This window comes from Ambystoma mexicanum, chromosome 4p (genome assembly GCF_040938575.1).
Source record: "Ambystoma mexicanum isolate Mex_15411 chromosome 4p, UKY_AmexF1_1, whole genome shotgun sequence".
Classification (NCBI taxonomy): domain Eukaryota; kingdom Metazoa; phylum Chordata; class Amphibia; order Caudata; family Ambystomatidae; genus Ambystoma; species Ambystoma mexicanum.
Window position 1 is genome coordinate 614,343,821 of NC_090927.1, and position 16,409 is coordinate 614,360,229.

Here is a 16,409-nt window from a genome sequence, read left to right on the forward strand (position 1 = left end):
ATCCTTCTGGGACAGGAGAGCTCCCATGGCTAAACTGGATGCATCAGTTTCAACTATGTATGGAAGTTCAGGGCGTGGATGCTTTAAGACAGGTGCAGACGTGAATTTCGCTTTCAGCTCTTGGAAGGCCTTTTCAGCCTCTTCGGTCCACAAGAAGCGTTTGTTTTTTTGCAAAAGTGCTGTGAAAGGGTGTACAACATGTGAGAAATACGGATTGAATCTGCAGTTTTAATGAGCAAATCCAAGCATCCTTTGTACCCCTTTAACTGAACTGGGTGATGGCCACTTGAGAATTGCATCCACCTTTCGAGAGTCCATTTGGACTCCTTTTGGAGTCTGGATAAATCCAAGGAATTCAACTTCCGTAGAATGAAAAACACATTTTTCCAATTTTGCATACAACTTGTGCTGGCATAGTTTCTCAAGGACTGCATGCACATGCTTAACATGGTCTGATTCTGAGGAGTACACTAGAATATCGTCTATGTATACGACAACACAGACGTCAATGAGTTCACGAAGGACATCGTTCATAAAATACTGGAAGGCTGCTGGTGTATTGCACAACCCGAAGGGCATCACCTGATATTCGAATAATCCATACTTGGTGCGAAAGGCAGTCTTCCATTCGTCACCTTTCTTTACACGTACCAGATGCTATGCCCCTCGGAGATCTAATTTGGTGTAGATGCAAGCATCCTTTACTTGGTCTAGTAATTCGGGGATCAGAGGCAATGGGTATCGTTTCTTCACCGTAATCTGATTTGATGCGCGGTAGTCTATGCACGTTCTGAGGTCACCTTCCTTTTTAGAATAAAGCTGAGGATGCAGGGGACTTGGATGGACGAATGAAGCCATTAGCAAGGTATTGGTCCAAGTATTGTCGTAGGTGAAGATTTTCGGGTTCCGTAAGGGCGTAGATCCTACTACATGGAGGTTGTGCACCGGGTATGAGGTCGATTTGACAGTCGTATGATCTGTGAGGTGGTAAGTTGTTTGCCTGTTCTTTTTGAAGACATCCTGGAATTCTTGATATTCCTGAGGTAACTGCACGACTGGATTAGCGACTGTGACCAGGCCTTTGTTCAAGGTTTTTGCCAGGTAACAGGTGTGCGCACAATCCGGGAAGGTTATTCTTTTCTTTCGCCAATCAATACTAGCATTATGTGTTTCCAACCAAGGTATCCCCAGTATTATTTGGAACTGCGGGGGCTTTGATTAAATCAAACACAATAGTCTCTCGATGCCCATTTTTACCCAACAGTGTCATCTCTGTGGTGGAATGAGTTACAGGCCCAGAGGCAATTTCAGTTCAATCAACTGTGGTGATGACATCCGAAGAGGTTTTTTTGCAGAAAGGTAGATTCATCCTAGAAGCCAATTCGTGGTCCATATAGTTTCCTATGGCCCTGCTATCAATGTAGTCCCTTACTGCGTGCATATGTGATGGCTGCCTTGGATCAATAAGGAGCATTGGTATGATTAGGTGCAAGGTCTGAGTGTCCTTCAAGCTCGGCAAACAGACCTCTACGCTTGTCGGGCATGGTCGTTTCCCGAATCAGGTTCTCTTTGATTTCTATCAGCAACTCCGACTACTTTCTTGGATGGTTTTATAGGGCAATCCCGTAGAAAATGTCCTGAGGCCCCACAGTATAGACACAATTGCATCTGCCGTCTCCTTTCTCTTTCCTTTTGAGTTAAGGGTCCCTTAACCCCCCCGATCTGCATAGGTTCTGCTGCATATGTTCATTTGGTGGTGATGTTGGGTTTAACTAATACCCGATTCTTGAACTTAGCTCGGTCAGCCTTTCTATTCTGAAGTCGGTGGTCTAACTGGACCACTAAGTCTATATATTCTGCGTAATCCTGGGATGGGTTCACAACTTGGGCCAAAACATCTTTAAGTTCTCCCCGAAGTCCACGATGAAATAGTGTAATTCGTTTTACCTCTGGCCATCCAGTTTCCACCACCAACCTATTAAAGGTTGCGATATAGGTTAACACATCCTGGTTACCTTGTCGTAGGGATAAAAGTTTGTTATCCAGGGCCTGTCCCTGGGAATGTCTGGCGAATACTCTTTCCATGCTCATTTGAAAACCCTGAAAGTCCAGAAGAAGAGGGTCCTCCTGATTGACTAGTGGAATCGACCAGTTAGCTGCACTGCCACCCAAATATGATAATACAAAAGCTACTTTGGCTTGGTCATTTGGAAAAGCTCCAGGTCTGCATAAAAAGTGCAAGCGACATTGGTTCATAAACACGGCAAACCTTTTTGGGTCCCCAGCAAAGTGTTCAGGTGGAGCTAAAGGAGTAGCCCCTGGTAAAACCACTTGCACCGGATTGCTCGATGAAACAGGAGTTGGATTCCCCCCGAGTCCTGGTAAAGGTGTTTGCCCTACTTGGTTTTGCAGCAGTTGCCTAGACAGATTGTCAGTGCGCTCCTTCGAGACAATCAGTTCTCTCCTGAGGGCATTAGTCTCTTGGCGAGCGGAGTGCACTTCCGCCCTAAGTTCCCCCAATAATTGGGCCAGTTGGTCGTTTTCTGAGGTTTCCATAACACCCGGGTGGGGATTTATAGAGAGGCTTCGTGTTCTGTTACGCTCACCTGGCTCCCACAGGGGCATCGGTCGGATCCGGACGGCTGCGGTCTCCACCAACATGATGCGTAGTGCAGAGATGCCTGACTGGACTGGCCCTCCTAATCTTGTCTGCTTGACCCGTAGAAGTATTCTGCTGCAAGTGGAGAGATGGATTTAGCCACCCGTGGATTCAAGTGATGGCACCCCCCACAGTCCTCCCAACTAATCACCTCCGAAGTGCCCTCTCAGCAATCTCACCTTATATTCTTGAAAGATGAGCTCTCCATCCTGCATGGATTGCAGGGGCGTGATGATGCCAGTTACTTCACTGGTTTGAATGCGTGGGAGAGTTCCGGAGAGTATTGACTCTGAGGTTCCTGGCAAGGTCCAGTAAGTATCAAGTTCATAGAGTTCAATATGTCTGATATTTTACTCTTGTCCCCCCTTCCTTCCTTGTCTTGCAGCTGAGATCGTGAGAAGATGCTCTCATGGCAGCTGGTGGCGCTCAGGTAAGAGTCTGTATTACCCGACGCTGTCCGGTAAATGTTGCACGTGTTTAACGTGTTGTTTTCTCTCTCTTTGCAGGTGCGGCACATGAAGATGTGGAGAGTTATAGAATAATGCCTCTGGTGGTAAATCAGGTAAGTCTATGGTGATAAGAGTTATATTTGTTGGTTTTCTTGGCTCACCTTGTTGTTTTCTTTTGTCCCCCAGGTGCCGGAGTTCGGCGAAGAAATGATGGAGGCAGTGCCGAATCGAAAGATGCTGCGAGGACTGGTGAGTATGGCGCGGCGCTGCAGCTGGAGATGCGATGCGTACAGAAGGGATGTTCTTTCCAGGTCCGGAGGTGAGATGGATCTGGAATCAGGTGAGGAATTCGAAAATAGTTCGTTTTCTAACCTTGTCCTTTTCTTTCCTCTTTGTTTTAGGAGCTCCAGATTCGAGGCGGGCCTGGCAGAAGACTGGATGCAGACTGCAGGCACAGTCAGCGTTACGCTGCTGGATGCAGAATAACTCGAAGCGTGTGCTGTTGTTCGGGCGTGGTTTAAATAGCCTCCAAAGTAGTTCCAGGTAAGAAGTTCCCTAGAACCACGCCCTAGTAAAAAATAGTCCCTGTAATAAAATAGTCCCATCCAGGCCTCATGTTGGCTTGGACTCACTAGCAGCATGGTCTGCATCAGGTAAGTGAAGTCTATGAGCCTGGCGCCTATGGCGCCAGGACTGATTTCTATGATGAGCCTTGCACCTAAGGTGCCAGGACTGAACCCAAAAAGCCCCCAGTCGGGGCTGTTGGGGTTTTAATAAGTATCTGGATGCCTGCTCCCGGAGCTGATGGGCTTGGTCCTGATGCCCAGGGGTAGGTATCATGACACTAACATCCATGAATTAATATGATTATTGCACAGAAATGTGTTGCTTAATATGCGCAGCTATAACAGCAGTCATACCCGTGGCAACATAAGCCCACTCAAATGTACCCACGGCTACAACAAAGGGGAATAGGTGAAATGTAAGTGCATCACATTAAAAATAGACTGTTCTTGGGTAGTGGACATCATGGGAAGGGGGGCCGCTTTTTTGGGGTTAAGGGTGTTAGAGGGGGATACATAGGATATTGGATGTTTGTAGAGAGAGCAAAGACAATTTTGTTTAACTTGCCGTGTATAGCCATGGTTGCACGGCAGGGTGCCTATCCTACCCGCTGTGATGAAATAATATTTTTAAAAGCTCTTTTTGACACATACTGTAAAAAACTGATCATATAAGGGTTATTGATCCATTGATACAGCCTGTGTTCTTTATTGATCATTTCTATAACTGAAAGTTAGCTCTGAAAAGTGCTGTTTTGGGGGAGAGGGAAGGAGTAGGGTGGAACTGGGAAGGGAAGAACATCAGGCTCACACAAGTAATAATAGGTACACAAATGAGTCTCCAATGAGGCCATAACATGGATTAGTTTAATGCTTGCCGCTCTGTTTCCCTACTTAAGGAGCCCTCCAGCTTCTTTTCCTTTGCAGATGGGGAGCAGGTGCAGGTGGATCTAGGTCCCCTGGCCTAAGCCTCGCCCACCTGGTGCCTTCCTGCCTGCTGCTCTTTTTCACCACTTAGCAAGCCCTGCCCACCTGGTGCCTTCCTGCTTGCCGCTCTTTTTCACCACTTAGCAACCCCCGCCCACCTGATACCTTCCTGCTTCCCGCTCTTTTTCACCACTTAGCAAGCCCCGCCCACCTGGTGCCTTCCTGCTTGCTGCTCTGTTTCCCTACTTAAGGAGCCCTCCAGCTTCTTTTCCTTTGCAGATGGGGAGCAGGTGCAAGTGGATCTAGGTCACCTGGCCTAAGCCCCGCCCACCTGGTGCCTTCCTGCCTTCCGCTCTTTTTCACCACTTAGCAAGCCTCGCCCAATAGGTGCCTTCCTGCTTGCCGCTCTTTTTCACCACTTAGCAAGCCCTGCCCACCTGGTGCCTTCCTGCTTCCCGCTCTTTTTCACCACTTAGCAAGCCACGCCCACCTGGTGCCTTCCTGCTTGCCACTCTGTTTCCCTACTTAAGGAGCCCTTCAGCTTCTTTTCCTTTGTAGATGGGGAGCAGGTGCAAGTGGATCTAGGTCACCTGGCTTAAGCCCCGCCCACCTGGTACCTTCCTGCCTGCTGCTCTTTTTCACCACTTAGCAAGCCCTGCCCACCTGGTGCCTTCCTTTACCATCACTGTCTTGTGGCCAATGCTGGATTTGACTTTTATGAACTTCATTCATTCACGGTGCGTCACTCTTTCTCAACTCTCATGCTGGACTTCCTTTGCATCTTGTACTCATGGTGGCCCTGAATCATGCTGTTCCCATCTTCATCTTGTATCCTGGCTTGCAACATTATGTGTTACTAATGACTTCTGCAATTGTATTCGCTCTCCACTCTTGCTTCTCCACTCTTTTTGACTGCTTACTCTCTTTTCTCTCCTCCTTTCCCTTCTCCCTTTTCCTATCTCCTCCCCTTACTTTCTCCTATGCACTTACTTTATCAGAATTGTCCCTGGACCTAATATGATAGCAACCTTGTCTGTTTCCTCCACCCTCCCATTGCTGTTTTTTTGCTCCCCACTACCCCTCCAGCACTATCTGATTTGTCATCAGGCCTAGTAAGATAGTCGCTTGTTTTGTTCCTCCCCTCCCTTTCTGCACCCCTCTCCCTCACCTTTTGTCTTTCTCCGGCTCTACCAGAAATGTTGTCAGGCCTAGTACGGTAGTCGCCTGTCTGTTTCAATTTCCTTCCCACTCTCCCCCTCCCTTCCTTATCTATCTCTTAGCTCTTGCACTATCTGAAATGTTGTCAGGCCAAGTACAATAGTTAATTTCACATCCTTACTGTTCATGGCCTGTAAGAATGTGGTTGTATTTTCCCTTGTTCCCTCCCTTGCCTTGAAGCGCTTTGAAACACATTGTGTATAGGCGCTATATAAATAAACGATCATATCATATCAAAGGAACAGAACCATGAGGGTCTTCTCGCCATCAGCGGCAACAGACCCTTTACCCATCACTTACGGGGTGCCACAGGGATCCTGTTTCTCGCCTATGTTGTACAACTTTTTCACCTTTTTTCGATAATTTGGACCATCTTGGTATCACCTACAGTAACTATGCAGATGATACTCAGGTTCTCCTCCCACTTTCCGGGGATTATGATAAGGATTTGGCCTTGGTAAATAGAGTGTACCTCATCATCCAGGCGTGATGGCTAAACATTGTCTATGCCTGAATGATGATAAAACAGAACTCATCATCCTGGGCACCCCCAACAACCTAAACAAACTAGGCCCTGAATACTCCTCATTCATAATTGATGGTAACCTTATCAAGGTGGCCAAGGAGGTAAAGACACTTGGATTTTATCTCGACTCCACCTTGTCCTTCTCTAAACAGGTCAACATACTAGTGTCGACTACCGCATACACGTGTAAACTTATTAGAACAGGTAAACCCTTTCTCTCTAACAATAATTGCATTATCTTGGCCAGAGCCCTTATTCTATTCCGCCTAGATTACTGCAATGCTCTCTACATTGGCTCGAAGAAAACTATCATCAGGAAAATTCAAATTCTCCCAAATAATTCCTTAAGATCAGCCCTAGGCATTGCTAGAAGAGATCACATCTTCGAGAGTAGGAGACAAAACAACTGGCTTTCAACCAATGATAAAATACTCCTAAAAACTACATCACTTACACATAAATCTCTAAACAGGGACGCTCCTACTTTCCTCTCTGAAAGATTTCACAGACGGACATCTGTAAGAGCATCCACACTAGTCAACCTGAACTGTTTGTCCGTTCCCAGATTCAAACTATCCAAGGTTGGAGGATGCAGCTTTCCTGTAAATGTAGCCCAACTCTGCAACTCCTTCTCCCCCTCACTCAGAGAAGACAAATCTTACCGAACTTCAGATGTAACACTATCACATGGCTCAAATCCACAGACCTGTAACCTGCCAGGGTAATTTCCACCTGTGACCCTATGCCTCTGCAGCTAAGATGTAACTTAACACCATGACCGTTCCACTGCAATAATGTAAATTCAGGTGTTGCGTGTTCTATCTGTATCCTGCACTAGATCTTCCGATCCATGTATGTATGTATATCGCTTTATATAATTGTATTTAATTATCTATAACTTTGTAACCAAGCTTTGCATATTCTTGTAACTGTTGCGCCCTGATACCCCTGGGTCTGGTGCGCATTAGAAATAATAAAACAAACAAACAAACAAACAAACAAACAAACAAACAAACAAACAACAAAAGGGAACATTTTGTTTGGCTGTTTTTTTTAGTTTTTTAAGGTTTTTTATGTTTCTATTTCTTTAAAAAAAGGTTACAAAAAATGGCCACTATCAAATAAATAAATGCCTAGTTGCGACAGTTGGCCTGGTGTTCAGCAACGGCCGTGCCCCGCCATCTAGGGTGGCATCTCACACCATGATCCAGATGCGGCATTTGCAGCACATTACTTTGCACTACTGCTGATCGGGTATAGGCAGCAGTGGTTGATAAAATGAGAAAGTTATCAAGAAAACAAAGCACCAAAGTTTTACAGTTTTCAGCCCATTCATTTTCCCATAGAGTGCAGTTTTTGAACAGTCGTAACATGAAAAACCATTGAGCAGATTTGGACTAAATAAGAAAACCTGGGCACAAAGTGTTGACTTAAATATCTTGACTGGTGGGTTTGGAGTAAATCCACTGAGTAGTTATTAAAATATTCAAAAGAGAACAGGGTGCCTCCTGGATGATAACACCTTTATATCAGTCTTGGTGCTATGCAGCAGAGAATCTGAGAGAGGCTAATCATTTTTGACTTGTTGGATGTATTTAGATAACATTTCGTAAACAAAAGGTTTGTCAAGAGCCACCCCAAACTGGACATTTTGGGAACAATTCATCAAGAAAAACAAAGTTTATTTAAGAAAACATAAAAATCCAGTTTTCAGTCTACACCCATTGGTGTTCCCATAGAGCAGAAATGTCTTTTTTTAAAAACCATAGCATGCAAACCACTGGTCAGATTTGGACCAACCTTTGGAATGAACTCCTCCACAACCTTACAGAGTCTAATAGAGCTATTTATTTATTTATTTATTTTGACATTTGTATAGCGCACAAAGCCCAAAAGCATCTAGGCACTTTTAACTTACGAAGGTTGGTTACAATAGTTACTCCCAGAGGTAACAGGTTACATAGTTTACCTTCAGAGGTTACAGTCATTGTATGATTGGCTCGCAGGGGTAATAGCTTGCAGAGTTAGCTCACATTAGTTACAGGACATCTTCACAGGAGAGCTTTCACTCACATTAGTTACAGGACATCTGCACAGGAGAACTTCACCTCATGGTACGGGAAGCTACAGCAAAACAAAAATGTCCCAGAGTGTGCAGCACTCAGGGAAATCAACCAGCGGAACGTAATGAATGGAAAGAAGATCTTGAATGCCCAGTGGATTGATGGGCCAGTAACTAAGGCCCAGGGCATTTACCAGTACGGACAGGGACAGGCAGGGTCTTAATAAGTGGGCCTTTGAAGGGGTGGGCCGGCTAAGGCCGGGCGGTACACCATAGGCCGATGAAATCATGTAGCTAGCTAATCGGAAAGAACATGGACAATGCAGATAGCAACATGGAACCTTCTAAGTAAACGAAAATGCGGTGGCCATCCTCCTAATGTGGCTCAGACCTCAGGCAGTGTGCTTGGCGGTCCACAATCAGGGAGAGCGGGGTGCATGGATTGAAAAATGAAAATCAAATGCTCCGGGTTTCTTTTTCTTTTTTTCTCCAAATTTTACAAACATCCAATTTCTGCAGATATATTTTTCTTTTTTTTATCCAGCAATCACCAAACCTCTAGTAATAAGGAGAGGCACGGCCATTCGATGCAACCTCTGTTGTTGTCGGTTCTTCACATCAGAAAGAGACTCAACATTCTTCTGTTTATGTAGTCACTCCTAGGGCAACACTGAATGTTTTGAATTGCAGCAATGAGATGGCCTGGCCGTGGGCGCTATATAAATATCAATAGCAATAACAATCACATTAGGCTAGAAGTTTGCAGTGGGAAAGAAGACACAATGTGCAGTTGGGAATTCGGGGGAGAATTGGGGAGCCAGTTATGGGAAGAACATTTTCACTTTATCAGGGGAAGACTGTGTAAATCTTATGAGATTACAGATGCAACGCTGAAAGACAGGTTCACATTTCTTTTTGCGTCACATGAAGCTATAAGTGATAGCATATAATGGGATAGGGTTAGGGAGGGAAAAAGCAATTGAGTGGAGTGATGGATCCTGGAAAAAGGAAGGGGGACACACGTTGCGCAAGACTTTTTCATTCTGAGCAATTATTGCCATTAACGTGATAATTGCGCACCACCACTCTACTGCAGGAATGTCTGTTATTGGATTACTCTGAAATGTTCACAGGAATGAGGAGTTAGAAAAAAAGGATTAACATCTACAGTGCCTACATCCGCTAGGCAGGGGAAAATTGTGTGTGGTACCAAATTAATTGTGTGGCATGGCCTGTGGCCATGGCTGATATGTCTAAAAGAAAGATATTGATCAAACACTTACATAGGCCATGGCCTAAGGCCATATCTAGTGAGACCGCAAGAAACTGTGCAAGATGTTCGGCCATGGCCACTAGACATAGCTGAAGAACATGGCTAGTGAACCCAAAAGAAACCTATCGGGAACAACAAGAAAATGTGTCACGTAAACCAAACACTGATAGGGGCTAATGATCAGGAGAGGGACAGGAAGAAAAAAAACAATTGAGTGGAGTGGTGGAAGGGGCCATGGAAAGAGGAGGGGAACACTTTGTGAGTGAATTTTCTAGCATTATCGGGGAATAACACAGAATCCCGCTGGCATGGGTAGTTCGATGCCACTGTATGTGTAGTTTTTTCCCATTGTAGGGGGAATATTGGGGCAATCCACCAGGAATGGGGGTAGAGTGAAATAAAAAAAGTAATTTTACACCTGCAGTAATCAAATCTTCTAGGCAGGGGGCAATGGGTCTCAGTACTGAACCTCATGGCTAGTGGGCCCCAAAGAAACCTAGTGATGCAACATGTAAAGAGGCCATGGCTAAATTCCATGGCTAGTGGGCCCTAATAAAACCTATTGGTGCAACATGAACAGTGTTCACGGCCAAAGGCCATGCCTCTGGTTATGGCCACTGACCATGACCAAAAGCCATGGCCACTGGCCAACGGCCATGGCTAATGGGCCCCAAAGAACCCTATTGGTGCAATATGTCCACTATCCATGGCTGTAGGACTTGGACAATGGACATGGCTGAAGGTCATGGCTATTGGGCTCCAAAGAAACCTATTGGTGCACCATTCACAGTGGCCATGTCTGAAGGCCATGACTAGTGGGCCCAAAAGAAACATATTGGTGCAACTTGTACAGTGGCCATGGCTGAAGGCATTGGACAATGGTCATGGTTGAAGGTCATGGCTATCAGGCCCCAAAGAAACCTATTGGTGCAATATGTACAGTGGCCAGGGATGAAGGCCAAGGCCACTGGCCATGGGAGAAAGCTGTGGCCACTGGCCATGGCTGAAGGTCATGGCTAGTGTGCCCCAAATAAACCTATAATAGATGTGCCAGAATCAGGTACGTTCCCTGCAATTAAGTATTGTTATTGTTTACTAATTCATCAAATTAAAACCATTTGTATAATGTTAAACATTTTTATTTTAAAGTTCAAAGTTGATAATTATTACAAATGTATGTGCTACATGTAATCATATCATACTTCTTTATCAGTTTATTGTTCCATGTCATGTTGTTATTATTGTTAAGTCTAATACAATAACATATGTATCAAAAGAGGCCAATGAAAATATTCAAACTTATTTAATCAGTAATGTCACATTTGATGTCATTATTGATCACATCACTGATGTTATATATGATGTAATTAATGTTGTATCTAGTGATGTCAATGGAACACCAAAATAGCCACCTTGTGCGTGGCGCACCAATCGGCTCTTTGTTTATTCAGTTTTGTGCCAGTTGCCTAGCAACAGGCAACCAAGATCCTTATCGAGCCTATCAGAATTCTGGCAGGCATTTAGCCGGCCCCTACAAGCGAAGGCTCCATAGCAGAGGCACCTGTTTCTGCCTATAAGTGGGAAACTCACTCCCTTACCTGCATATCCCTCTTTGTGCTAGCAGGAGCCCTTCTCACCATTGTGCTACAAGAGCAGTACAACCTGCATTGCTGCTCAGACAGTAAGCGCCAGGGGTGGAGCAAGCTACCCCTGCAAGCATCCAGCCTGACCCTCCATTTCTCCGCTTCAGCGCTCACTAAACTGCGCCTCTGATTATACTGCCTTTTGTCAGCCGCCGACATCCAGCAGCCCACAGCAGCCTACATGACGTTTGGCTACCTGAACCGACCCATTACTCTGTGGAATTCGAAAATGGGCGCCTTGTGCATGGCGCGGCATTCAGCTCTTTGTTTATTCAGTGTTGTGCTAGTTGCCTAGCAACATGCAACCAAGCTCCTTATCGAGCCTGTCCGAACGCTAACAGCCATTTAGCCGGCCCCTACAAGCCAAGGCCCCATAGCAAAGGCCCCAGGCTGTGCCTGTCTGGGCCTCCAGCGCCATAGAGCCCGGCATGCTGCCTGTCCAGCACGTCCCACTGTCCTCTTGCCTTGCAGTCTTTATTTGCAGCTTCAACTTCAACTTCCCTCACCAAATTGTAAGTAGGACATGCCCGCCTATGCCACTAAAAAGCACGGTAGCGGCCCTCACTCACACCAATGCGACAGTTTATGTGCCCCCACTCTACATGCTGGCCAGTGTCTTCCAAACTGCAACATAGACCTTTGCGTCACGAGAACTACTCCAGCAACCTAGCTGCTCATCACCTGCCCATTCACGTAATTACTAAGAATTACTATACTTAATATTGCTCTGCCTGTATCTGGTTCAAATTGCTACGCTTAATATTGCTCTGCCTGCCTCTGATTCGAACTGCTATACTTAATATTGCTTTGCCTGTATCTGATACCTACCGTACATTGGCTCATCCTTTATGAGCCAAGCTAATCTGCTCCTGCCCAACTGATGCTTCAGCTCGCCAAATGCTCATTTTACCCAGATTGTGTAACACCTCCGTCCTAGTATTAACGGCCTTCTATTAGATACACCCTACACCTGCTCGTATTTTATTGCCAGAGTATCAGCCTCCATTACTGTCAAATACTTCAGGCCGCTCTGCTTCAACTTAGACGTGTGCATTGTGAAGAGCAATCTTAATGATCAGCAAGTTAGCGGCCCCCTAGCCACCTACCCATGCAATTTGATACAAACGGCTACAGTTTGCTTTACTTTTTTGACTGTATCGAGCTTACACTCAAACATAGGGCTTTTTAGATCCAAGCAAATTTGCTCCCTCCCAATCTGGTGCTTAAGAATGCCTACTTCATTGATTGCCAAATGCACGCGTACTCTTGCTTGTGCATTATATATTGATGTTTAGGATCGCCAGAAGCACGCGTTATAACTGCTTGTGTAACATATATTAATGTTCAGGACTGCCAACGTGCACCACACCCTGCCTGTGTATCACACACTGCTGTTTAGGATTGCCAAATGTACGCCTTACCTCGTCCGCGCTACTATATTAACTTTAATTAATACTTTACCAAGCTGAGCTAGCATAGCCTATAGGCCACCTGAGCCACTTTAGTCTACAGCCTGCCATTCTATTACCTCCAAGCTCCTTACCTCTAGAACAGAGACTGGCCCGCATCCACACTTACGATGCTCACAATTAGGTTATACTACCTAATCGCTCTGCTTTCCTTCACCTTAGCAGTCACCTTCAAGATCTTCAATGAAAGATATTACACACAAGTGGCCCCCAACTACTGCTCACTTATGGCTAACAAACATGGCATAACCCTTACCATGTTCACATTGCTACCACCTCCTACCAAATTCCTACCAGTTCCACAGTCTGGTACCACTAAACCTACTTCTACTTTAACGATGTCAGTAACTAGCCTTTTCCCACTCACCCCCATCCAATGGATCCAGCTATATGTTGTGCGCCCTAGAGCCAACCAACCCTGCTCTGAAATCATCAGAAATACTAGACTAGGGTCTAGACTAAAGAATGTACAACCTCTACTAACTGACTACAGAAGAAATTCCAGTACCAAGACCACATCCTCCAAGAGAAATAGGGATATGCAAAATAAGAGTAGAACTAATAATACCCTCACTTTACCTGTTGACCTGCCCCTACTCACAGCTAACTCTAATGCCAACATCCCTTTAATCAAGTGTGCACTCATAAAAGCAAGATCGCTACTTGCACATGCGCTAGATATAGCAGACCTGATAGCACGGAATTATCTTGATCTACTAGCAATATCTGAAACTTGGCTCCACGCTGCAGCAAGACCTACACTGTGCTTAGCCATCCCAGAAAACATTACCATCTTTAGACTCAACAGAGAAACTTCCAGAGTAGGTGGAGTAGCCTTCATTGCCAAAACTCAGCTTGGCTTAAGGGCTATCCCGAATCAATCATTCCCCTCAGGAGAACTCTTATCTGTTAAATTATCTCTCAAGGCCTCTTGCACAGTAACGATACACCTTATGCACAGACCACCAGGCCCATTATCCTCATGCGAGGGGGACATCACCAACTCCTCACTGCAAACACCAAACCTAGCTCACAGATCATTGTGCTGGGAGACCTCAATCTAGGTCTTCTTGACCCCAATGACAACAATGCATTAGTCCTTGCAAACACACCCTCAGAATTAGGCTTCTCACACTGCATCCTCAACTCAACACATACCAAAGGGAGAACCCTGGAATGGCTGGCCAATCTGATCGCTGACATTAAGATCACAGCCAATACACCCTGCACCTGGTCATACCATAACATTATTTCCTTCACTATCTAGGATAGCCCTCGACCCAACTGCAGCTACCTACACACACCTCCTACTCCCACTAGAAACAACCACAACATCACAATAGGGAAAATGCTACCTCTCCTAGAACACATCACTAGGGATCCAACCTATACGAGCACGGACCCATCTGCATTAGTTCAGCTTTACAACCCTACTCTACGGCAAGCCATAGACAAAGTAGCACCATTAAAAATGCGTAAAACCAAGCCTCTCGCTCACCTCAATAAAATGGTTTACTCATAAACTCAAAACTTTGAGGAAGGAAAAAGAAATGCAAAGGCTAATTGTAAAAAGTTCCCTTCAGACTTGAATAAAGAAATATACTCTAAAGTCTCCAAAAGCTACAAAACCGCTATCCTCCAGACTAAAAACGACACTTATAATGACAGAATCATGAAAGCTAACTCTCAAACGAAAGAATTATTTACCATCCTCAGAGAATTAGAAACCCCTTCACCCCCCACCAGAAACTAGCACTAAAGATGTGACCTGGTGTACAAATATACAGAAAGAGCTACTTGACAACATTTCTCTATCACAAACGAAAATAGAAACAAAAAAACTTAGCCTGTCAGCTGAGACACAATTCTTAAAGCCCCAGGATTGACCTTCTAACATTTGCAGCCTATTCAAGTTTACCCCCGTCACCATTCCAGAAGTAGATTAAATTATAACCATCTTCAAACCATTGAGATGTCAAGGGGACATCTGCCCGGCATCCATTATGAAAGAGGCTGCAATAGATCTCGCCCCTTTCATCACCACCCTAATCAACTCATCGTTCAAAACGAGTTCGGTCCCAACTAATCTTAAAGATGCCTGGGTCTTACCGCTATTAAAAAATCTGAGCCTTGATCCCAACATACCAACGAATTATAGACCTATAACTACAGTGACATTCCTTCTGAAAATCTTATATAGGGCTGTTTTTTTACAAATCCGAGAATTCTGTGAATCGAACAATCTCCTCGGCCTGCGGCAATCAGGCTTTAGACCTGGTCATGGCACTGAGTCAGCCTTGAAAGATTTAAAAGCGCAAATGGAAGAACTGAAGGACAAAGGTACCTGGCCCTCCTTATGCTACTGGGCCTATCCGCTGCCTTTGATTTAGTCAATCACAAAATCCTTTGTAAACACTTGTCTTCGTATGCCCACTTCCGCATCAAATCTACTTCTTGGATACAATCTTTTTTAGACAACAGAACCATGAGAGTATTTGCGCCGAGCCGGCCCCTGTGCCTTGCGGAGTACCTCAAGGTTCCTGCATCTCCCCCACCTTATACAATATCTTTACTACATCCCATTCCAACAATCTAGACAATTTGGGTGTCACCTACACTAACTATGCAGATGACACCCAAATCCGCATTCCCATCATAGATGACCACGACATTGATACTAAACTGATTAATGAAATCTACCTAACTATTCAAGCCTGGATGACCATTCATGACCTATGCCTTAACAATGATAAGACAGAGCTACTACTCTTTGATCTCAGACCAAACTGAATAAATTGGATAACCAGTTCAAAGCATTCAACATTGATGGCATCAACATCAAAGTTTCAAGGAAAGTGAAGACATTAGGAATTTACTTAGGCTCTTCTCTCACCTTGACTAAACAAGTCAACGCTTCAACCTCTGCTATGGCGCACGCATGCAAATTGATCAATGTTTGCAGACCGTTTGTATCTATGGAAAGCTGCACTACCTTAGCAAGAGCCCTCATACTATCTAAATTAGATTACTGAAATGCCCTCTAACTAGGGACTAACAAACGCAATGTAAACAAATTACGAATTTTACAAAATAATGCACTGAGGACTGCACTCAATATCCCTAAAACCCACTATATATAGAAATATAGAATTACGTTGAAAATCCTAGCTCTAACCCATAAATGTCTCTCCAACTCAGTTCCTAAATACCTTGCATGCAAAATCTCCAGAAACCAGACCGACCGACCTACATGGTCCTCACTCACCCACTGCCTCAAAGTTCCTAAATTTAAGTAACAAAAAGCTAGTGGAAGCAGTTTTCCTGTTTTAGCCGCTAAACGATGGAACTCAATGCCATTAGCATAGTAAAGATCCCTCATTCTGGGGCTTCAGAAAAAAAGGGAAAACTTAGTTATTCACTCGAGTGTCCATAAGACACTGGGCCTCATTACACGGACGGCGGTAAGGGTTAACGGTCACCGTTAATGGCAACGGTGACCGTTAACCCTTACCGCCGTACTACGAGGTGCCTTTGCGGGTTGGTGCTCTAACGCCTGCTTTTTGCAGGCGTTAAAAACCAACCCGCTAAGGGACCTCGGAGCTAATTTTGCGGTGCCGTAA